The 24,399-nt window shown below is 43.4% G+C and overlaps 1 protein-coding gene across 4 annotated transcripts in view; it reads left to right on the plus strand.

The window, feature by feature from the left end:
* The first annotated feature begins 13,286 nt into the window (after positions 1-13,286).
* The window catches only part of RHBDF2 (rhomboid 5 homolog 2), a 94,035-nt gene continuing 82,922 nt past the window's right edge, over positions 13,287-24,399 (plus strand). For 2 of the 4 annotated variants that reach the window (XR_015879429.1, XM_088480540.1), the window contains exon 1: positions 13,287-13,389. The gene's annotated coding sequence lies outside the window, so the exon portion shown is untranslated. Of the gene's footprint in view, positions 13,390-13,461; positions 13,555-20,472; positions 20,535-24,399 lie in introns of those variants that run through there. The other 2 variants (XM_088480541.1, XM_088480542.1) reach the window with 2 other exon arrangements.

Genomic DNA, 24,399 nt, shown 5'->3' on the forward strand with positions numbered 1-24,399 from the left:
CAGGTATGTGGAGGTGTAAATTATGTAGGACAGGTATGTGGAGGTGTAAATTATGTGGGACAGATATGTGGAGGTGTAAATGATGTGAGACAGGTATGTGGGGGTGTAAATGATGTGGGATAGGTATGTGGAGGTGTAAATAATGTGGGACAGGCATGTGGAGGTGTAAATGATGCGGGACAGGCATGTGAAGGTGTAAATGATGTGGGACAGGTATGGTGAGATGTAAATGATGTGGGACAGGTATGGTGAGATGTAAATGATGTGGGACAGGTATGTGGAGGTGTAAATGATGTGAGACAGATACGTGGAGGTGTAAATAATGTGGGACAGGTACGTGGAGGTGTAAATGATGTGGAACAGATACGTGGAGGTGTAAATGATGTGGAACAGATACGTGGAGGTGTAAATAATGTGGGACAGGTATGGTGAGATGTAAATGTATGTGGGACAGGTACGTGCAGGTAAGCAATGCAACAAAGCAATGAGAAAGGCAAGTCAGATTGCTTGGTTGGATAGGGAGAGGAATTAGTAGCAGGAAAAAAGAAGTAATAATGTCCCTGTACAGGTCATTGGTACGGCCTCTTCTAGAATACTGTGTTCAGTTCTGAAGCCTATATCTCTAGAAGGCTATAAATACATTAGAGACTGTACAAAGACAATCAACTAAATTGGTACATGGCCTACATCACAAAACTTACCAGAAAAGACTAAAAGATCTTAATATGTATAGTTTGGAGAAGGGAAAGGGAAGACATGATAGAAACGTTCAAACATATTAAGAAATTTAACAAGGTACAGGAGGGAAACATTCTTCAAAGGAAGAGAAGTATTAGAACATGAGGATAAGTACTGAAACTGGAGGGAGGTAGGTAAAGGACATCTGAGGAAAAATTACTTCACAGAAAGGGTGGTGGATAAGTGAAATAGCCTCCCATCAGAGGTGACAGAGGCTAAAACAGCAGAGCAATTTAAACATGCTTGGGATAGGCATAAGAATATCCTTAAAAAGAACTAAGGATCATATAGAGCTGAGGGGCCGTTTATTGCCCACCCCTAATAGAGAGCATACATGTCATACTTACGGGCATTCTGGCAGCCCCTCAGAGAGAAGGCTGCCAGGTCGGTGCAATGGGTAGTGTGGGGTCGGCTGAAGTGGGCGGGGGGTGGCATTACCGGCATTATAAAGCAGGGGGCTGGATTACGATTACACAATTAAACGCGAATCACGTCATCACACCGCCAGACCGCCCACTTTCGCATGCGGGCGCCGGCGGCCATTCCGGGAGACTTGCCTACTCTTGCGAGAGGCAGGGAGCAACACCCGATTTTTGGGAGGCTCCCAGCAGTACCGGGAGAGTAGGCAAGTATGATACATGCTGACTTTCTGGCTGTCCCCTTTGGGAGGGGGCAGTCAGGTCGGTGCTGCAGGGGGCATGGCGACTGCAAGCGGGGTTGCGTCATGGTTGCCCCGCCCCATGATATCCAATGCCGAGATTTCCAGCATTGTAAAGCAGGGTACGGGGCTACAATGATGCGATTCAGCGAGAAACGCGTCATTGGCCACTTTCACCAGGTAAGTGCAGGGAGAAGTGGGGGGTGTTGGCCAGTCCAGTAGACTTGACCTCTCTTAGGGGCGGCCAAGAGCGTCCCCCGATTTTCAGGAGGCTCCCGGCAATTGTGGGAAACTTGGCAATTATGATATAGGGTTGAGGTTAGGAGCGCCACCCAAGTTTCCGAAAGGTTAAAAAAGGGCAGTCTAGATGCGCCAAGTAGTTCTTATCTGCTGTCAAATTCACGAGGCTACAGTTAGCTACTTATTCACTTCTTATTCATTTTCCAGCTTCTTATTCAGAACATGTTATATTAAAACATTTAAATAAAGTTAGATCACTAAGTTAACACTATGTAAACAAAAAATTGTATCCCTTACAAAAATTTCAATTGTATTTTACTTGCCACAAAAAGGTTTTGGGCATAAATAGGGCAGTAAAGCGGGCATAGGCACCAGATTTTGTCATTTTAAATAAGAAGCTGTAGTTATGCAAGGGCTTACTAGCCTTGGTCAACAAATTTTGCACTTGGAACCCACAGAGGATGGTCACATACATGTGACCCACTTGCCATTTGCCTTGACCAACAAGGATTTGGGCATAAATAATTTGGGCAACGGACAAATGGTCCCGTTCTCGGTACCTGGAAATAAACACAAAAAAACAGCCACCCACACGGCTTTACTATACTGACTTCTTTCTTTAGTGTGTACCACTTCTCAAACATACCTGACTTCTCAAACATACATCAGTACCCTGCCAACAGCAATACAGGCTGGATGTAGTGCACTCCATATCACCATGCTACTCCTATGCTCCCCAACAATGCATCTACACCAATAATGCAATAATTGTTACAGGACAATGTACAATGTAATAATGCAGTTACAAAGCATTACAATAATCACAAGCAGGTACCTTACTACAGCCTACCTTTTAATGGAGGCCTGATTGCAGTAGCTGAGATGACGAGGTAACAAGGTCACAAACCACAATACATTCTTATCAAATCAGAACAGTACTACAGGGCTTAATGATCTTCTGCTGCCTCAGGCCTAGTGCCTGCCTTCTAGGGGGTCAATGACACTATATAGGGCCTATTGCCCATCTAACAATGGGTTAGTGATGTGGAACCCCCAAATGAACCCTATAGGGCCTAATGCCTCTTATGCCTTTTGGGACTAGTGCCCTCTCTGTCTCGGGCTTATTGTCCGCCTAACAAAGACCGTCCCTGCTGATTAGAGCTTAATGCCCACAGTGGCCACGGGCCTAATGCCTGACAATTAAAATAGCCTACGGCTGAACTAAGCCTAGTTCTGCCACGACCACAATGTGTTCTTCACCCGAGGTGGGCTGACTCCCACCATCTCAGGGCTTCCTGTAGTCTTTACCTTGAGCTGGCCAACTTCCACTGCCACAGCAGTCTTCACCCAGGTAACAGTGACCAAGGTCCAGGGGTGTAACTATGGTTTTGGCGCCCAGGGCAACTTAACTGAGGCTACTTAATCCTTGCACAACTACAGCTTCTTATTCAAAATGACAACATCTGGTGCCTGTGCCCGCTTTTTCACCCTATTTCATGCACAAATCCTTGTTGGTCAAGGCATATGGCAAGTGGGTCATATGTACCTGACCACCCTCTGTGGGTTCCAAGCTTGAAATTTGTTGACCAAGGCTAGTTAACCCTTGAACAACTACAGCTTCTTATTCAAAAGGACAAACTCTAGTGCATGTGCCCACTTTACTGCCCTATTTATGCCCAAAACCTTGTTGGTCAAGGCATATGGCAAGTGGGTCATATGTACCTGACCACCCTCTGTGGGTTCCAAGCTTGAAATTTGTTGACCAAGGCTAGTTAACCCTTGAACAACTACAGCTTCTTATTCAAAAGGACAAACTCTAGTGCATGTGCCCACTTTACTGCCCTATTTATGCCCAAAACCTTGTTGGTCAAGGCAAATGGCAAGTGGGTCATATGTATGTGACCACCCTCTGTGGGTTCCAAGTGTAAAATTAATTGACCTAGGCTAGTTAACCCTTGCACAACTACAGCTACATATTCAAAATAACAACATCTGGCGCCTGCGCCCGCTTTACTGCCCTATTTATGCCCAAAACCTTGTTGGTCAAGGCAAATGGGTCATATGTATGTTACCACCCACTGTGGGTTCCAAGGGTAAAATTTGTTGACCGAGGCTAGTTAACCCTTGCACAACTACAGCTTCTTATTCAAAATGACAATATCTGGTGACTGTGCCGGGTTTACTGCTCTATTTATGCCAAAATCCCTGTTGGTCAAGGCAAATGGCAAAGTGGGTCATATGTATGTGACCACCGTCTCTCTGGGTTCCAAGTGTAAAATGTGTTGACCAAGGCTAGTTAACCCTTGCACAACTACATCTTCTTATTCAAAATGACAATCTGGTGACTGTGCCCACTTTACTGCCCTATTTATGCCCAAAACCTTGTTGGTAAAGGCAAATGGCAAGTGGGTCATATGTATGTGACCAACCTCTGTGGGTTCTAAGTGTAAAATTAGTTGACAGAGGCTATTTAACCCTTGTACAACTACAGCTTCTTTTTCAAGATGACAAACTCTAGTCCCTGTGCCAGCTTTACTGCCCTATTTATGCCCAAAACCTTGTTGGTCAAGGCAAATGGCAAGTGGGTCATATGTATGTGACCACCCTCTGTGGGTTCCAAGTGTAAAATTAATTGACCTAGGCTAGTTAACCCTTGCACAACTACAGCTACATATTCAAAATAACAACATCTGGCGCCTGCGCCCGCTTTACTGCCCTATTTATGCCCAAAACCTTGTTGGTCAAGGCAAATGGGTCATATGTATGTTACCACCCACTGTGGGTTCCAAGGTTAAAATTTGTTGACCGAGGCTAGTTAACCCTTGCACAACTACAGCTTCTTATTCAAAATGACATTATCTGGTGACTGTGCCGGGTTTACTGCTCTATTTATGCCAAAATCCCTGTTGGTCAAGGCAAATGGCAAAGTGGGTCATATGTATGTGACCACCGTCTCTCTGGGTTCCAAGTGTAAAATGTGTTGACCAAGGCTAGTTAACCCTTGCACAACTACATCTTCTTATTCAAAATGACAATCTGGTGACTGTGCCCACTTTACTGCCCTATTTATGCCCAAAACCTTGTTGGTAAAGGCAAATGGCAAGTGAGTCATATGTATGTGACCACTCTCTGTGGGTTCCAAGTTTGAAATGTGTTGACCGAAGCTATTTAACCCTTGCACAACTACAGATTCTTATTCAAAATGAAAAAATCTGGTAATATGTCAAAAAGTAGGCGCTGTCAGGTGTCAGCCGAAATATCGATGGAATTCAAAAAAGGTGCCTAAACACCATTAAATGACTAAATAGATGAATAAAATGTTACAAATCAGCAAACAAATAATTTTATGTTGAAACACCTCTTATGCAGGCATACAAACCTAGTAGTCACCTAGGTAAACGCAAAAATGTCAAAACCAGAAAACAAGTAAAGATGGCACTCAGGAGTATAAATAAATTATAAATAACCATATAAAATGTTTTTATACACAATTCTATTTAATCTAAAATAAATAACAAACACAAGATTAGAACAACTCTCTAAAATACATAAAGAAATACATGATATAAAGATCAAAATAAATGTGGATATTCTCCGTTTCACAAGACTGTTGCTGATGGTAATGTAAATTGCTAGTGCCAATAAAAGTCAGTATTTGTTCATGGACATAATTACCGGTATCCAGAAAGTCCTAGAGGAAAAGTTCAGTGGTCCACGATAGTTTGAGTAGCAGCTAAAGAAAATTCTGAATGCACAAACAGTAAGTTACAGAGCCTTGCGAAATTATTCACCCCCTTTGCATTTTTATGTTTTGTTGCCTCACAAACTGGAATTAAAATGGATTGTTTGAAGGTGTGCATCATTTCATTCACAGAACATGCCTTCAACTGTGAAGTTGTGTTTTTTCTTATATTGTGAATCAAACAACATTTAGGACAACATAACAAAACTTCAGCGTGCATAACTATTCACCCACCTAAAGTCAGTACTTTGTCGAGCCACCTTTTGCTGCAATTACAGCAGCAAGTCGCTTTTGATAAGTCTCTATGAGCTTGCCGCATCTAGCCCCTGGGATTTTTGCCCATTCCTCAAAGCAAAACTGCTCCAGCTCCTTCATGTTGGATGGTTTCCGCTTGTGAACAGCAATCTTCAAGTCTGACCACAGATTCTCAATTGGATTGAGATCTGGACTTTGACTAGGCCATTCCAACACATTTAAATGTTTCCCCTTAAACCACTCGAGTGTTGCTTTAGCACAGTGGTTCTCAAACTCGGTCCTCAGGACCCCACTAGGTCATGTTTTGCAGGTCACCCAACAGAAGCACAGGTGTATTCATTACTCACTGACACATTTTAAAAAATCCACAGGTGGAGCTAATTATTTCACTGATTCTGTGAGGAGACCTGGAAAACATGCACTGTTTGGGGTCCTGAGGATCACGTTTGAGAACCTGTGCTTTAGCAGTATGCTTCGGGTCATTGTCCTGCTGGAATGTGAACCTCTGTCCCAGTCTGAAATCACAGGCAGACTGAAACAGGTTTTGCTCAAGAATATCCCTGTATTTAGCACCATCCATCTTTCCCTCGACTCGAATCAGTTTCCCAGTGTCTGCCACTGAAAAACATCCCCACAGCATGATGCTGCCACCACCATGTTTCACTGTGGCGATGGTGTTCTTGGGGTGATGGGATGTGGTGGATTTGCGCCAGACATAGCGTTTTCCTTGGTGGCCGAAAAGTTAAATTTTAGTCTCATCTGACCAGAGCACCTTCCTCCATACATTTGGAGAGTTTCCCACATGCCTTTTGGCAAACAAATCGTGTCTTCTTATTTTTATCACTAAGTAATGGCTTTTTTCTGGCCACTCTTCCATAAGCCCAGCTCTATGGAGTGTACGGCTTATTGTGGTCACATGCACGCTGTGGAACTCTGCAGCACCTTCAGGGTTACCTTTGGTCTCTGTGCTGCCTCTCTGATTAATGCCCTCCTTGCCCGGTCTTTGAATTTTTGTGGGCGGCCCTCTCTTGGCAGGTATGTTGTGGTACCATGTTCTTTCCATTTGAGGATGATGGATTTGATGCTGCTCCGTGGGATCATCAAAGATTTGGATATTTTTTTATAACCCAACCCAGAATTGTACTTCTCAACAACTTTGTCCCTGACTTGTTTGGAGAGCTCACTGGTCTTCATTATGTGATGCCTCTTGCTTAGTGGTGTTGCAGCCTCTGGGGCCTTTCAGAAAAGGTGTGTTTATATTGACAGATCATGTGACACTTAGATTTCACACAGGTGGACTTCATTTCACTAATTATGTGACTTCTGAAGGTAATTGGTTGCACCAGAACTTTTGAGGGGCTTCATAGCAAAGGGGGTGATTACGTATGCACATGCAAATTTTCAGAATTTTATTTATATTCTTTTTTTATATATATTTTTCTCATTTCACTCACACCAAAATAACTATTTTCTGTAGATCCGTAACATTAAAAAAAATTTTTTTTACAGGTTGTATGTAATGTAACAAAAAAGGTAAAAAACCAAGGGAGTGAATACTTTTGCAAGGCACTGTAATCTCACAAGCCTGGTGAAACTCCTGATCTTGTGAGATTACTTTACCGTTTGTGCATTCAGAATTTTCAATAGCTGCTACTCACACTATCGAGGCCCAAGCACTTTTCCTCTAGGACTTTCTGGATACCGGTAATTATGTCCATTGACAAACACTGACTTTTATTGGCACTAGCAAATTACATTACCAGCAGCGCCAGTCTGGTGAAACGGAGTATATCCACATTTATTTCGATTTTTATATCATGTGTATTTTTAAGTATTTTAATGAGTTGTTCTAATTTTGTGTTTATTATTATTATTATTTTTGTTATTTATTTTAGATTAAATATAATTGTGTATAAAAACATTTTATATGGTCATTTATAATGACAAAATCTGGTGCCTGTGCCCACTTTACTGCCTTATTTATGCCCAAAACCTTTATGTGCCAGGTAAAATACAATTGAAATTTGTGTAAAGCGGTCCATACAGGGTGCGATTTTTTACACGATGTGAACGATTTAGATCGATTGTAGCGATCAATCATGTACATCGTGTGGTTTTTGCCCATTTACGATGGGCGTCCCCGCCGTCATAGATCTGCATCGTACATCTTATGGGAAAACCGTAAGATTACGACCTGTTCTGTACGATGTGACACACATCGTAGTAGTTTTTGTGTATTTACGATCCGATGTCTTGCAAAATCCCTAGCCATTCCCCTTCTTCATTTTGAGATTGAGAGACAACAGAACGGAGAACAGCAAGCAGCATCATGCGCCTTGGTAAGTGACTATTTATATACTATACAGGCTACCCTGTAACCACTGTGCCACCAATGTTTATTCCCCTGGTACACTTGCTTATACCGCTGTGCCACCAATGTTTAATTGTACCCTGGCACACCCTTGTTTGTACCACCAATGTTAATAATACCCTGGCACACCCTTGTTTATACCACTGTGCCACCCATGTTTTAATGTACCCTGGCACACCCTTGTTTATACCACTGTGCCACGCATGTATTAATGTACCCTGGCACACCCTTGTTTATACCACTGTGCCACCCATGTTTTAATGTACCCTGGCACACCCTTGTTTATACCACTGTGCCACCCATGTTTTAATGTACCCTGGCACACCCTTGTTTATACCACTGTGCCACCAATGTTTAATTGTACCCTGGTATACCCTTATTTAGATATTAAGGAGCATTTTTTTTTAGAATCTTTTTATTTATTTTAGAACTATTCAACTTTATAAACTATAAAACTGAAACCATCATAAACATTTTCAAACAAACTGTGTTAAAGCAGATTTTTATACAGTTTTGAATGTCAAAGGCTACATGTTTACGCAGTTTATGTTTTTTATTTCACCAGAAATGACAAGCATTAGAGAACGGCAGTTCATCACCGGCTTCTTGGAGTTGTACAGGGCCCATGAGTGCCTATGGAAAATTAAGCCCTAGGATTATATGAACAAGCAAAAAAAAGTCTGCTGCTATTGAAGAAATGGTGACCTTCAGCCTTACGTATCACGACGAGGCAACCCCCAAATGGGTCAAACTGAGGATCCAGAACTTGCGGACAGTTTACGTGAGGGAGAGGGAGAAGGAAACTGACTCCCGGGCATCTGGAGCGAGGGCAGATGATATCTATAATAAAGCATTATAGTACTATCATCTTCTGGAGTTCCTTCATGAAGTGAAGCGGCAGCGTGAATCCAGAAGTCTTTTAGTGGACGCGGTCCCCGAGGAGGAGTCTTCTGAGAACCTAGGGAGTGAACCACCGTCCTCTCTGGATCTTGTAAGTCTAATTAAAATTGTCTTTTATCGTATGTTGTCTTCCTGACATGGTACTGCCCCCACTCCATTAAAGTAGGCCAGGTATTCCTCCCTGACCTGTTTTGCCCGTGCAGTTGGTAGTGTCTCCCTCACTGTGGGTGTTGCGACAGAGGGCATTTGGGCAACCTCGTGTGGTTGTTCCTGTTCGTCCAAGTTCATAGCCGTTGGTTCAAGTTGGTTGGTGTTTTTGGCCCGCAAAAAATTGTGTAGGACACAACAGGCCACGACCACAGAATCAATTTTGTCCACACGAAGGTTTATAGCCGTATGGAATATCCGGAAACGACTACACGTAATTCTAGAAGCATTTTCAACTATACGCTGGGCCCTGGATAGGCCATAGTTGAAACTGTGTTTTTCTATGGTCAGTCCCCTTTGTCCATACGGCTTCATTAAATGTTGATGAAGAGCAAATGCCTCGTCTGCCACAAATACAAAGTTCAGGCCGTGCTTCATATCCGCTGTTGTCGGCAATTTTAGACGGTTGGTGGTGAGTCGGTCATAAAATTCCGTTAAGCTTGAAGGAACCACCATCGGAAGCACGGCCATTTTTCCCCACATCAACAAAAATAAATTGGTAGTTGGCATTTGCCACCGCCATCAGCACAATACTATGAATGCCCTTATAATTGAAATAAAATGAGCCACTGTGGGGAAGCGGGATAGTGCGTATATGTTTCCCATCAATGGCTCCTCCGCAATTTGGGAAATTCCATCGAATTTCAAATTCATTGCCAATGGTCTTCCAGTCCTCCATCGATGTTGGAAACTAAAAAACAAACAAAAAAACTAATTAATTTAAATAAATACAATAAACTAATATTTTCATATCTCTCCTCCTATAGTCTGCTACATCGGAGTTTGACACAAGTGCAAGCCCACAGTTAACACAGCCTGCTGAAGTTGTGCCAGAAGTGGCAGAGCTACCACGTCGTATACAAAGAACGGCACGTCATAACCTGCCACTGCCAGCCCCTGATCCCCTATTGCAGCATTTAAAGCAGGCCCTAGCCAAACCACCAGATCAATTTGATAGTCTGGGTTCACATGTTGCCAACACTCTCCGTGCCAATGGATGTGGATCAGCAACTTCACGCTGAAAGGCTAATTTTTGACATCATGCAGGGGAAAAGGAAGCTACTTGAAAATTCTTCCAGGGTGATAAAGGAGCCGATACTCACCTCCGGAGCCAATACGGGCCATGGGTATATGGCAGAGCCTTTATTTCCACCACCAAACTACCAGGACACTGGAAGAATGGCCCAAACACCATCCCAACCCACACACCCCCACCACCACCTACAGTACGCCTGAGGCATCCTACCCCTCAACATCCTCCTTTTCAGAGGTGCTTTATCGTGCCATGTTGTCTGGCATTGAGGAGGAACCCTATTTACAAAATTATTCTTCAATTAAACATTTAGGCAGTTTTTTGTTGCCCAAAACCTTCTGCAGGATACAGGGTGCGGACGATGCGGTTTGGAGAGGGTGACCAAATGCATGGCGCAAGGGCAGATTGTGGTTTGCCGGGGGCCTCAATCTGCACTTGCGCCATGCGCTTCTTGCACTCTTCAACCCGTCATCTGACACACCCTATACCCAGCAGCTGGCTATCTATTGGGCATCCAAAAACTGGTTGATGCCCAAGTTATTTTCTGTGACATTTATATGTGTGTTCCTGTAAAGGGAAAAAATTACATGAAGGAATATTTCCTAGCCACTGTATCAGCCAGTATTTAAAACATGATATATACTAGTTTGGCTAATATAAAGACCATGTTGGTTTTGTTGTACCCCTAACAAACAATGGTTACACACCGTTAAATACAGCCATGTTGGTTGTTACATATGTGTTTCCAAATAAAAAAAAAAAAACTTTACACAAAAATACATTGTTGTGTTTTTATTCACCTTGAAGTACTGGAACTTCAGAACTTTCACGATGGCCTCATAGGTCTATGGGATGATGCGCCCCAACGCCTGGGTGGAAATGAGGGTCCCAAACTTCAGGTCTTCAAACGACCTCCCTGTAGCCAGGTACCTCAGGGTAGCCACCAACCTCTCCTCAGCCTGAATGGCCATCCTCATGCTGGTGTCCTGCCTCTGGATTTCGGGGGTCATCAGAAACAGCAACTCCTAGAATGTGGCATCATCCATCCGCAGGTAGTTGCGATAATCGTCCTGGTTGTTCTCCCTAATCTCCATCAGCAGGGGCATATAGGAACGGCTTGTCCTCCTCGTCAGCCACTACTTGGTCCAGCAAGACCGCATCCTCCTCCTCTCCTCAGGCCCTACACCTTTCAGCCTCAGATAGCCATACTCTAGCAGAAGCTTATGGCGATAGGAATCCATCAGAAAGAATACACAAACTTTGTAAAAGGCAAGCCTTAAAACAAAGCAATACACACTAGCAAAGTACAGCGTTCAGGAGGGTATAAAACCAAGCCTCACTAGTTACTGAGCATAGTCTGCACAGATGTAAAATGGATACTGCCTTTTATACCCCCTAGCTAATCCCCTATTCAAATTCCAGAAGATGTATTGTGAGGAGTTTAGTAAAATAAACAATTGTTTACGATTTGAAATCGGAAACAACAAATCGGATCGTATGATCGTATGTCCAATCGTACACCATTTTTACTCATCGTAGAGAGAGTTTCAAGGGAAGAATTTCAAGGGCAATTGTACTACACATCTTACCAACTGAAAATCACACCGTGTATGGGCCGCTTTAAGGACAACATTTTATGTTTACATAGTGTTAACTTAAGGGGCCTATCCATTAGGCGACCTTAAAAATTGAACAACTAGCGCTCAGTCCTTCAGGTCGCCTAGGTGTGGTGCCCGCACTGAACGTCATTCAGTGCAGGAGACCGACCTCCTATCTGCGAACATGTGGAACCTGATGATTCGTGTAAGGTTGACAAGCATGTTCCACAGATAGTCGACATCTGCAAGGACCCAGCGTGCACACGCGTCGCTGGTCCTTGCCAGCTATCCATTAGACTACTTTCTGAACGTTCCAACCAAAACCTCCTGGTTTTTGTCGGATCGTTCAAAAAGTTGTCAAATGGATAGGCCCCTTTAGTGATCTAACTTTATTTAGATGTTTTAATATAACATGTTCTGAATAAGAAGCTGGAAAATGAATAAGAAGTGAATAAGAAGCTGGCCGAATAAGAGGCTAACTGTAGCCTTGTATCAAATTCTATGTTTCTAAATTATGTGGGCTTTCTGTAGCTTTTTCAAAGGTAATAACATTTACTTATTCAACACCAGCATATTACAAGAAAACTGGGTAATAACAGACAGAAAAAGAGCTAATGGTGCATACACACGGTATGATCAATCAACGATAACGATATCACTGACTGATCATCCTGCACCTCATCGGTGTGCTGGATGATCGTTATCGTTCATCCAGCACACCATTAACGACGGGTCAGCGACTCCATATGTAACTTAGTCGATATTAACCAGGTAGGTCTGCGTGCATGGGTGATGGTCGATATCTTTATTATCCATACGTGCCCGCGAATCGCTGGGCACAAAAAAATTAACGATCTGAACGATAACGATATGGTCGTTATCGTTCATTTTTATTTGTATGCACTATTACAATCTAAAGGGTATATATTCTGTTTACCACTTTGTTCAATACATGGCACATATGACTGACCTCCTATACACATTGACTGATCTGGGCCCTCATGTACAGGACAGCTACTTCACTTCCTACTTAAATTTATTTTTCATATAAATTTAAAATTTATTTCAATTACCATCTGACATGTTTACTATTTTTTTAAATCCCTGTGCAGAAGGTCAGCAAATTTACTGATGTGTAAGTAACAGCTGACCTGACATTTGCTTGCAATGAATTCTTCAATTATGCAAGTCCAGACCTATCCCACGAACTCCAGGCTTGCCCCCTCATCATGCACATCGAGACTTGTTACATCAGGCACATACGGGATCTGTGGGAAGCCCGATACCACTCACAGTGCACACGTCAGTGCCACATGGAACAATCACACACACCAGCTGCAGGCATGAAAGCAACTAATGCTATGTGACCTGAGATCTTCCCCGGCACTATCACTGGTGATCATACGCTTCTTGTATATCCCCGATTACCCTCCGACCGCTTCGTATCGATTAATGACTCACTCACTACCCACCACTCACGTGTTTCTTCATCAGCAGCTTCCGCATTCGCGCCCGCCCCCTGGCATAGCCACGCCCCGATCTCCGTTGACACGCCCGCCAGCTGGCTGGCTGCCCCCACGCCCAGAAAGTGTGTTTGTTCTGGATAGAGAAGACAGGAACGGTACGCTGCGAGGAGAGGGAGCACAGGTGAGTGCTGCCCGGGACTGGGCGGGACCACATTCGCATCGGGGTCCCTGGCGTGTGTCATGTGTGTGCAGGCAGCATGTTATCCCTGTGTGGGATGGGTCGTGCCCTAAAGTACGGAAGGCTGCTGAGTGAGCTGAGGACCTGTCACTATGGGAGAAATACAGAGTACGCTGTATAGGAGCAGTGACCGCTCATATATACGGCGTGGTCCTTTCTCGCACTTTGTTTCTGGTTATTATTATTCCCACGTCCTGTACGCGTGTGACTGGGTCTCTCCATAGATCCATAGTGTCCTGTTTGCTGCTCCCACTCACTGAGTACATAGGCCACAGAGTTGTATTCCAGTTACTTCTCCATACAGTGATTAAACCTGCACTCATCCATTTGCTCTGTACCCTGTCTCCATGTTTTGGTACTAGGGACATCCTGCCCCTGATCTATGTGTCACTCCTACGGTATGCTGTCTCCTATATAGTACTGAGGTGGAGGGAAAGTGTTACAAGGCATTCCTTACCTATCAGGAAACATGTCTGCAGGTCATAAATACTGTTCCCGCCATCCCTGAGTAGTAGTGTGTCATTTTGTATATAGCAGCTATGTTCATGTTATTTGTTAGAATTCTGCTCCAATGTTAGTCTATGGAAGTGAATCCCAAACTTTTTTGAATCACGGCGCCCTAGAGTATCAGCATTTTTTCCACAGCACATTGGCCTAAAGTTTCACACTGAGAAATAAAATTAAGTAAATTGTGCTCGAATGTCATCCTTAGGTGATGTGGTGGTTGGCAGGGCTGATGTGGTGGTTGGCAGGGCTGAGCTGCTTTTTGTCCACGTAGTTTTTGATTGACAGCCATTAGCACTGGCTTTGGTACTTGTGTACTTTATGGACTCATTGCTGAGAGAACACAAGTACCGAAAGTTGTCCCCACCTAAAGAAGAAAGTTGTCCCTTTGTGGGCTCACCACAAGGTTATATTCCCCCTTTATGCCAACTTAGATGGTAGGGAATGACATTAGCTGATGACGTCAGGGTCTTCTCCGTGAAGGGGATTTAGACATTACTTATCACACTGACTAAAAATCATTTTATTTGGTACTGGACCACTAACCTGAGGCACCCCTGCAAGTTTCCTAAGGCAACCCAGCTTGGGACCCACTTATCTATAGTGTAAATACCATGTACAGTGCTCTCTAAACAGATCCTGTGCTCCATCCTTTACTGCCGTCTCCCTCTGCTATCAACAAGTAGAGGCTAGCTGCCACCGAGCAATGTTCATTACTATTATATGTTTCACTGCATCCCTGTTATTGGTATGGCTGATTATGAACTAGTATATAGCATATATGATAGAGTAGTTTAGGTATGCTGCAGCTATACTCTGGTTTGAATATTAGTATACTTATCTGGCCTGGGTACTTTGGTGTTAATATACAATAGATAGGCTTATTATGTAGAAAGTAATGTCACTAATGTGTTAATACAGCAGAGTTCTGTTCTTTAACCACAGGGATAAATGCATCTATATTACTATCTAAATGTTATGACATGGGGTTTGTTTTACAGATAAAGTACAGTATTATGTAATATCAGAATTTATCATAAACTGAAAGCAGCTGTGTCATGAGGAGCAGGAAACTTGTGGGTCCCAATCATATGGTTTGCCTGAAGATTATGGCTTGTCTGTGTAGTGTATCTGGATGATTTATTCATCTTTAGACTTCTTAAGCCGCATACACACTACACGATGTGTGTATGTGGTGATGTCGGCGGGCCCGGTGAGGGTGCGGGCATCGGCAAGTGTATACCCACTTGCCGATGCCAACCAGCAGCATGGTATCGCTCACGATATCCCCAGTTTGGGCTGCTGCATGTACAGCTGACTTGGGTTATCGTACACGACCAGCGGGAGCGCGCATTGCTGGTCATTTTTCACATACACACCAGCCGATATTTTGAACGATAACGATATTGTAATTGTTCAAATTATCGTTTAGTGTGTACACGGCATTACACATAGGTGCTAAGCGTAAGCTTTCTTAGTGCCTATTAAACGCACTTTGGTCCAGTCCATAACATTAAGCTAATGGCCCTGGCCTGCAGACATGCTTTCTGAAAAGCGTAAGCTTCATTATATCCGTCACCGGCAGTGTTCATAAGCATGATCAATGGGTAACCGTACAATGGAGAGCTATACATAGTGCAAAATGCTGCTTGGAAGCTTTGAGGCAAAATGAATGAATGCATTTAATGCTCCTAAGTATAAGATTCTGTTTGTGCTTTTAACTTATGTTTTTGAATCCTTTAGTCATTTTCTGTTTTACATAGGGCCATTGCACTGTTAGTGGGTGATTGGCAGCACTGATTATCATCTTGGAGGCATGTTTTTCTCATCGCTGAGCTTTGTAAGAAGTTTGCGAATAGTATGGAAGTTTGTGCATAGCCAAATAGGTCACTAAGGTTTATAGGCTGTTCGACTTCAAAAATATTGCACTCATTAATTTTTACAAACTGTGAAGCCTATCGGGGTTCTCCTGATAATGACTCGCTTGGTAATATAGTTTCCAGGTTTGTGCCTTATGAAGCATATATAATACTGCCGACCCATTACAAACCGGTGTTATTTATTTTTATTTTTTAACTGGCATCTTTACAAAATTGCCTTGTCATTCACAGTCAGGTTTAACAAGGTGAAATATTTACCTGTTTGTATGGAAAATGAACGGTAAATGAACTCCTGATTACGGGACATGGCATTTTCATTATACACGTATAGATTCTCAGCATTTATTTCTGTGGAATGACATTGTCAGCTTGAGAATGCTCCACATCACTTTACACTGCCGCATGTTCCTTCCTGAGTTTGGGGGTTATCTTGGAATCCAAATGTCCTTTTCCTCCCTGTTTCCACGGTGACCCATCTGTTTATTTGCTGCAAATCTGTCACCTAGATATGCTGCCGATTTAACTCCTCTGCAGCTAGTAGTTCACATTTCCACATACAGGCATCTTTCAAAATGCCTGTCATTAGTGATGGGCCTGAGACGCATCACTATAATGGTAAATTGGAAGAGGGGAGTTAAAGGGGATGTTTTCTATATTTTGAGGAAAGGAGTGTCCTCAAAAAGTTAAGCTGTTTCCAGTTTTTTTGGCTGGGGGGACCCTTGCACATCTCCTTAGTGGGCCTGGTTCATTACGGACCGCTATTGCGATCGAAGCTGCGATTACGCACGCAGTCACACTGCGAAAATATGCCAATGATTGGTAGCACAATGCCGTAGCAGCCTAACATGAGGATGCCCACTTTACCTTACACACATCCGTAATACTTGGCAAGTAGCAAGTCATCGGTAACATCGAGTACCATCGGAGCCTTACAGGCACTTGTACAAGGTCAGACCTTACTCAGATATTGCTAACCTCATTGCACGCAGTGAAAGCCCAAGCTGCGTATGGCATTGCAGTGGTTAATTTATGCACACCCCTGTAAAGGCATTTAAACATACTGGCACACCTGCTTTTCGCTGACCACCCCAAACGGTCACTTCCTTTCAATCACTCTGTGATGGGTCTGCGTAGTCACTGCATGCGCTGTATGCAACAATCGGTCATCTGCGTGCGTAATCGCAGTTGTGATCGGTAGTGAATCAGGTCCAGTGTCCACTCCAGCGAGACAACAGGAAGGGATGGGGGGTCCAAGACCTAGGGCTAAGATTTGGCAAAATGGATCTTTATTAAGTCCTTTTGAGCTATCCATTTTATTTGTTATCGTATGTTAAATAATTGTTTGTAGTTAATTTGTTCAATGAATTTACCATACCTCTATTGTGCTTTTATATTATTGTAAGTCAGTATAATATTTACAGTTCAGCAGAGTCCCGTTCATTACGTGAATAATGTGTGCTGATCCCACTATGCTTTGTGTGCTGATTCTTCCTATCTAATACAATTTGATGGGTGAGTCTATTACAATTTACAATACATTGCCTGTTTAAGACTAGATGTTCAAGATCAATATTTTTTTCCACTTACTACATGAAAATACTTTACTGTTTTGTGTTTTCATGTTATGTATACAGGATCTCTATTTTGATGTATTTTGTTGAAAATTGTTGTTTGTAATTCTGGTAGCAGCAAAGGTGTATCAAGTTTATATATAATTGATCTATAACACAATACCATTGGGCTGTAAGAGTTGTTGCTTTGCTAATGTTGAAACAAACTAAGCGCTCCTTAACGTCTTTCGTGGGTTTCCTGTGTTTGCGGTCATATACAGACCACAATAAATAAAAAGTCCACCACATCAGTGATTACTGTCATGTGGTACTTTCTATGGAACATTCTTGTCCCTAATTTAATTTTTTTTTTGCCTCCTGATAGATTTAACATAAAAGTTCTGTTCAAAGTTGGGTTGACACATTTTGACTGACATGCTGAATGCAGTGAAAACTACCAGCTTCCACTACACGTCCATTTATTTTGCTCGAGATCTCGTATATGCATTGTTCTGTCACGTGCTTCTGCTGACTCATTAATACTACGTTCTACTGTTCATGGGACACTGGATGTCTTCGTAAAGATTTGTTACTTTTACAGTTGCATAAGTTTCTACACTCCCTTTACAGTACTGTCAGTGATTTGACAAACCTTCTACACATCAGCAGGTTAGTTCCATTGTTGTCTGGTGGGTGATGCCATGTGGCACTTTGTCTTCCCAGAATTCATGGTACTGCCAGGGACACTGACTCCTTTCTGCCTTCCCCCGCTCCATCTGTCCCCCCTCCCATTACATACTGAAGGGTGTGAATAAGAGACCATTGTAGAGGAGGGGGTTCTTTAGACTTGGAAGAGTTCCCCAGTATCTGCTTTATAACAGCCTGTTTCATGTGAGTTCCAGCTGGAGCATAAGGCATTGGCCTCTGAAATGAGAAGTTGAGACAGCCGAGCGTGACCTATGGTAATTGTTTTTTTTCCCCTAGACAGACTTGTGTGTATTATTTATGCTGGTTGGAGATGGCACAGTGTTCTTCTGTTTACAGACCCTTATTCTGTATGTAGGTTTTTGGCAAAGAGTCTAGTGCGGTAATTGTCCACATTTCTTCCTTCCGTACTGGTCCTGGTTGAGGTCGGTGTCTGTGGTGAGCAGCAAATACTGGGGTCTATGACAAAGGGAGCAGAGAGCGATGGGCTTGCTATGGACACTATAATCTGGCATGCCAATGGGGTAACCAACAGTTTGATTTAACTACATCAGTTCTGGATCTGACTGGAAATACTAGATTTAAATATCACCAGCCGTTGCCTTTTACCATCCAATTTCTTTATTTAGAAAGTGTGTTTATATACTGTATCTGATCTTTGAGTACCTGGAGTGTTTATTTCAGTACATGCCTGCACAATGTATGGGCAGCATGTATTTCTTTTTAGTAGTCTTCCTCTAAATGGCTGTGTGTGTGTGTGTGTGTGTGTGTGTGTGTGTGTGTGTGTGTGTGTGTGTGTAATAGTCAGCTTTGTGTAATCACCATGATGTGGTTGTATTGATTAGGATATAAGTGACTTCAGTTAGCAGTGATGTGTGAACCTTTTGGTATTGTTTCTAGGTTTAGTGGCTATAAAATTCTAAGATATTTCAAGATTTAAGGAGGAATAATTTCACAACGATGCAACTTCCTTTCAGCTTTCTTTTTTTTTTTGTAAACTTACAAAGTAATTTGCAAGTCACATGCATGTAATTTCAGCCTTCCATTCTGTACTTCACTGCATTTGGCAGTTTCACTATTGCCAGCCTGGGACTTTATGCCTCTTGCATTGATGAACCCAATTCATCTGTAAAGTTCTTATCTGTTGGCTGGCATGGCAGCAATATGATATGAGAAATGGCATACCTTTTTGCATCTGGAGACTTCTTGAACCCATGTTTAGGGCATTTAAAGGTTTGTTGACCTACTGCAGCTTCTAAGATAGCCACATTGGGGCAGATGTATGAAGCTGTGGAAAGTGATAAAGTGCAGAGTGATAAATGACCAACCAATCCGCTCCCACCTCTCATTTTTCAAACAAAGCCTGTAACATGACAGTTGTGAGCTGATTGGTTGGTCGTTTATCACTCTGCACTTTATCACTTTCCAGAGCTTCATACATCTGCCCCATTGTCTCTCAAATTACCTTTTTAAGTAAGAACACTTGCCTGCATGTACTTCAACTCTGTGTGTAGTCACATTTCTGACATTGTCTAAAATACATTATACAACTCTGTTGTTTGTATAGCCAACTGTAGGACAATGTTGATAACTTTTAATCATCTCCATTTCACAAATCTTATATGCATGTATAGTGTGAAGAAGGCCTTTGAAATTTATTCTGAAGAAGTGTACCATATACATTTTTCTCCTCCTTCATTCCTATTTTCTAGTGGTCAATAAGAGAAATCCTGAACTCAGCACTTGCAATTTGGGCAATGCTCGCCCCGATTGGTAATTCAGAATTTTCTCCTGATTCATAGACTACTAGGGAATGTCATGCAGAGATGGCTTTGTGCCGGCTTGTCAGCTGCTAGATCTGGAGGGTGGCCTTGAATTTAGTCCAATTAGGGGTTTCATTCACTACACACCTACTGTCTCGGTAATTTCATTCCCCCACCAAATCCTCTATAGAAAACATCTCCCTGCTTTAACACCTTTAGTACCTGTGTAATGTTTAGAAAAGGTGTAGGTGAAATGTTGCTCATTTACATGTTTTGGTAAAGAGCATTTCCCCCAAAGGACATTATATATTTTATTGTTATGTGCCTCATCCTCAAAAACAGAATATAGTTGTTCCTTCTCGGAACCACTGCATCTTAAGGTTCCTAAGGCATGTCTTGAAAACATGTCAGTAGACAGCACTATAATTGTTGTATTGAGAGCACCTTAGCAGCATTTTCGATGTTTATAGGATAATTGAAGCTCATTAGAGGGGAACAATTATTACGTTAGACATTTCTTTTTACCCATGCACCCTGCAGTAGTATGTGATATTCTTCTAGCTGGCAAAATATTTGTATCCTATTGACAAACCAGGTATTCAACCTACCATTGTGTTTCCACAGGATATGGACATTGGCCAGGATAATTCTTAAATTACCCAAGTAACCTCCATGGTCAATTAGAGGTGGGTACTTTGCATGTTGAAACAAGGGTTGAACCAGCTGGACCCTCTCTATACATAACCAAATGATGTTGCAGCGCTTGTTATACACTGAAGTGGCAAAAGTCATGTGATAGGTGCGTAGTACCGTGTAGACCCCCTTTTAGCTTGGGGAAGTGCAGCAACTCGACGTGAAATCAATTCCATAAGTGGACAAAAAACCTCTGGAGAGATGTTGACCCATGTCATCTGGATAGCTCCCTGATATTTGTAGGTGCAGGATCTTGGTTGCGAATGGACCTTTACACCTTGTCCCATAAATGCTCGTTTGGGCTTATGTTGGGCAAACGTGGTATTTATCGGAACTCTCCTGAAAGCTCCTCAAACCAATTCTGGAAAACATGGGACTGATGACACGGTGCATTATCCTGCTGCAATAATTAATTGTTTTGGGGGTACATGAAGTCCACGAAGGGCTGCAAATGGTTATCAAGCAATGCAACATATCGGTTACCAGTCAATGACGTGTTCAGGTGGACCAGCGGACACAGCCCATGCCATGTGAACAAACCTCACACCAGTATGGAACCACCTCCAGCTTGCACGATGCCTTGTTGACACCTGGAATTCAATGCCTCATGTGGTCTGCGTCACAACTATTAGCCTTAAACAACTGGAACCATGACTCATCGGACCACACCACTTGTTGCCAGTCCTCTAGGGTCCAATTAGTGATGTCACAAGCCCATGTGAGGCACTGTGTCCAGTATCATAGTGTTAACAGGGGCACTCTGATGGGTCTTCTGCTCCTATATTCCATGGAAGCTAAAGAACTCTGCACTGTTATCACAGACAATTCTGGCCAGATGCCACTGGTCAAGCTCATTAAGCACTCGTGGTCTGGCACTGTGCAATTCACAGTAGGTGGTGTTTCCTTCTATGAGGTATTCCTGGTACACACGTAACACTATATATCGAGGAATGTTGAATGTCCGCACAACTTTGGGAAAAAAAGAATGTCCCTTGTGTCGGGCACCCACTATCATGCCTTGCCATGAGCAGCTTAGCCGGTGTTTAGACTGATTCACAAGATTTCATATTACAACTGATACATGCATGGGCATTTCAAAGACATCCTAGTACGATGACACCACCTACCATTACATACTGCTATCCCATGACTTTTGGCACTTGTGTATGTATATGCTGTTATGTATACCATTATTATAGGGAGAGGGTCTGTCTCCTAGCCAGAGCTAAACAAAGTAGAATATGAACAAAAAGCAGTGCCAGGTACAGAATAGAAAAACTTATACCCCTTTTACACCAAAATCCCGGGTCCGACCATGGAATTTGAACACTAGTCAATCCCGGGTCGAACTCTGCTTCAGACCACGTTTACACTGCAACTCGACCTGGGTTATTCCCGAGTTTGCCCCGTTTACACTGAACCCAGGTAATCCCTGCTTTTCCCTACAGATGTCATTAAAAATGGTCTTTTGTGGTACACTAACTAATAAGTAATATTGTGGTACACTACTGCATATTTAACTGTGCCGGTCATCTGGCATTTAATATCTTCCTCCGCCCTGATGAGCAGTAGCTCTCAGATATCGGCATTGGTCCAGTTCGTGGCAGCACACATGCTGCTTTAGGAACAGGCTGTGGGTCAGGCTGCTGTTTTGGCTGTGGTAGTCTGTGTATCAGCCTGCGTTTGTAGCTGCTGGTCAGGCTGTGTGGTGCAGGCTGCAGTTCTGACTGTGGCAGGCTGTGTATCAGCCTGCGTTTTGTGGGAGTTGGTCAGGCTGTGTGCAGGAGGTTAGGCAGGCAAGTGATGGCTGCGTGTGCGTCTCTCTGCAGGGCACTGACAAATGACATCATCTGCCAGCACCCCAGAAGCTCCAATCAACAAATAGTGGAATGTATCTGGGTCAAATAATCCGGGTAGCACCCGTTCACACTGCCGCATGACCCGGGAACAACGCATTTTCAACCCTGCTCTCAACCCGAGTAAGATTGCCGGGTAAATCGTCCGGGGTTATTTTTCTGGGAGCCGTTTACACAGAGCCTCGACCCGGCAATAACCTGGGATATATATTATTACACACACCAATCGAAGAGCCAGTGGACGGTGCATCACAAATGAATGAACAGGAGAATCATATCCAGTTGCTTCCATAATTGTACTAGGTTGGAACCCCATTGCATTAGTCCCCCAGCTTGAGAGCTGCAAAAAGAGGAAGTCCTGAATGGGTGGAGCCAAGATATGACTGCAGTGTGCAAGGCAGCCGCCTCCACCTGTGTTTGCTTCACCGCTATATAGCAGATATTAGACTTAAGAAAATGTATTGTCCAGACACTAGAGTCTATGGAAGGTATTCAATTACTGGTGATGAATGGCTGCACACATTACCGCTATTACAGTAGCTCAATACTGGACATTTCCTGCAAAACTCCATGTGCCATGGTGTGCCTGAGAAATTGTTGAAATACCTCACTGTCATAGTCACTAATTTAATACCAAAATTATTTCCCCTCCCCCCCCCCCCCCCCCCAAATATTTGTTTGAGCTAGTAATCAAATTGGGCAGCAGCAATATAGGGGAACTTGCAATACTATAAACTGGGGGATCGGGGGGGGTACACTTACGACACTGATGGCCCCTAATTCTTTGAATATATTTTGAACTATCCAGATATTGACATCTCAAAAATGTAATTGGTAGATCTACAATGATAGCTTGGCTATCAAAAGGGGAGGGCTTAACCTTTATTTCAGCATGTCTGTTGCTCCTCTGGTCAAGGAGAGATGGGTAAAAGGGTAATGCAATGGCCAAAAAAAATATTCTGGGCCTCTGTCCACTTACTGTGGTAAACTCAAATGTAACCCCTATTACTCAGAGGTGTGTGTGTGTATATTTATGTGTATATATAGATATTGTGTATATGTTATGCTGGGTACACACTGGCAGATATATTGGCCGATCAATTGATTGGACAATATTTTGTGTGTGCATCGGCCAGTGTGTACCAGTGATATGTCTGTGAAAGACGTCATTCAGACATATTGCGTCTGCTGTGCTGCAAAGCCGATGGCGGATAAATCTGCTCATCGTTCTGTGTGTACAGGCCATCAGCCAACTGCTAGTACACTTGCTGCAGAGGCCGCAGGGAAGAGGGCGCGATATGACCCTGGATCCGCAGCCGGGTGACAGATGATGGTGGCTCAGTGTGTATGAACAACTATCATCTGCAGATAGGGTCCACTTTTTCAGTTTTTTTAGACCTGGAATATGTAAAAAGTAGCTGGAAAAGCCAGGAACAGAGAGGTTGTGTTGGCTGTGGAGCCTGTCAAGAAACGGAGATGGAAAACCTGGGGCACTGCCAACACTGTAACTGTACGGGTTCGGTATGATTTACCGCCAGCCGCATGGACGGCGGTTCAAATCCTGACAGCGGCTGCCCGGCAGGGGTGAAAATCCGATCATCCAATTTAAGTATTTCCTAACCCTATTCTACCCCCTAAGCCTAACCCTCCCTTTGGGGTGCCTAAACCTAATCCCCCTTCCCAGCCGCCTAAACCTAAGTCCCCCGGGGGCGGTGCCTAACCCTAATCTCCCCCCGGGGGTCCCTAACCTTCCCCTAGCCTAACCCTAACCTCCCGGGAGGGTGCTAACCCTAAGTCCACCCCGTGAGCCCCCCCCCCCCAGGTTCCCGGCGTAGGTAAAATGACAGGCGTCGGGATTTTGCCCCCTGTCATTTAACCCTTGCCGGGATTAGACAGTCGAGAAGCTGGCGGCCGAGATTCCGTCCGTCGGCTTCCCAACTGTACTGTCTTTCTCCACTTTACAGGACAGAATGAAAGTGTAGCAGGGAGTCTACCAAGAGTT

Source organism: Taudactylus pleione, unplaced genomic scaffold (genome assembly GCF_031769625.1).
Source record: "Taudactylus pleione unplaced genomic scaffold, aTauple2 ptg000256l, whole genome shotgun sequence".
NCBI lineage: Eukaryota > Metazoa > Chordata > Amphibia > Anura > Myobatrachidae > Taudactylus > Taudactylus pleione.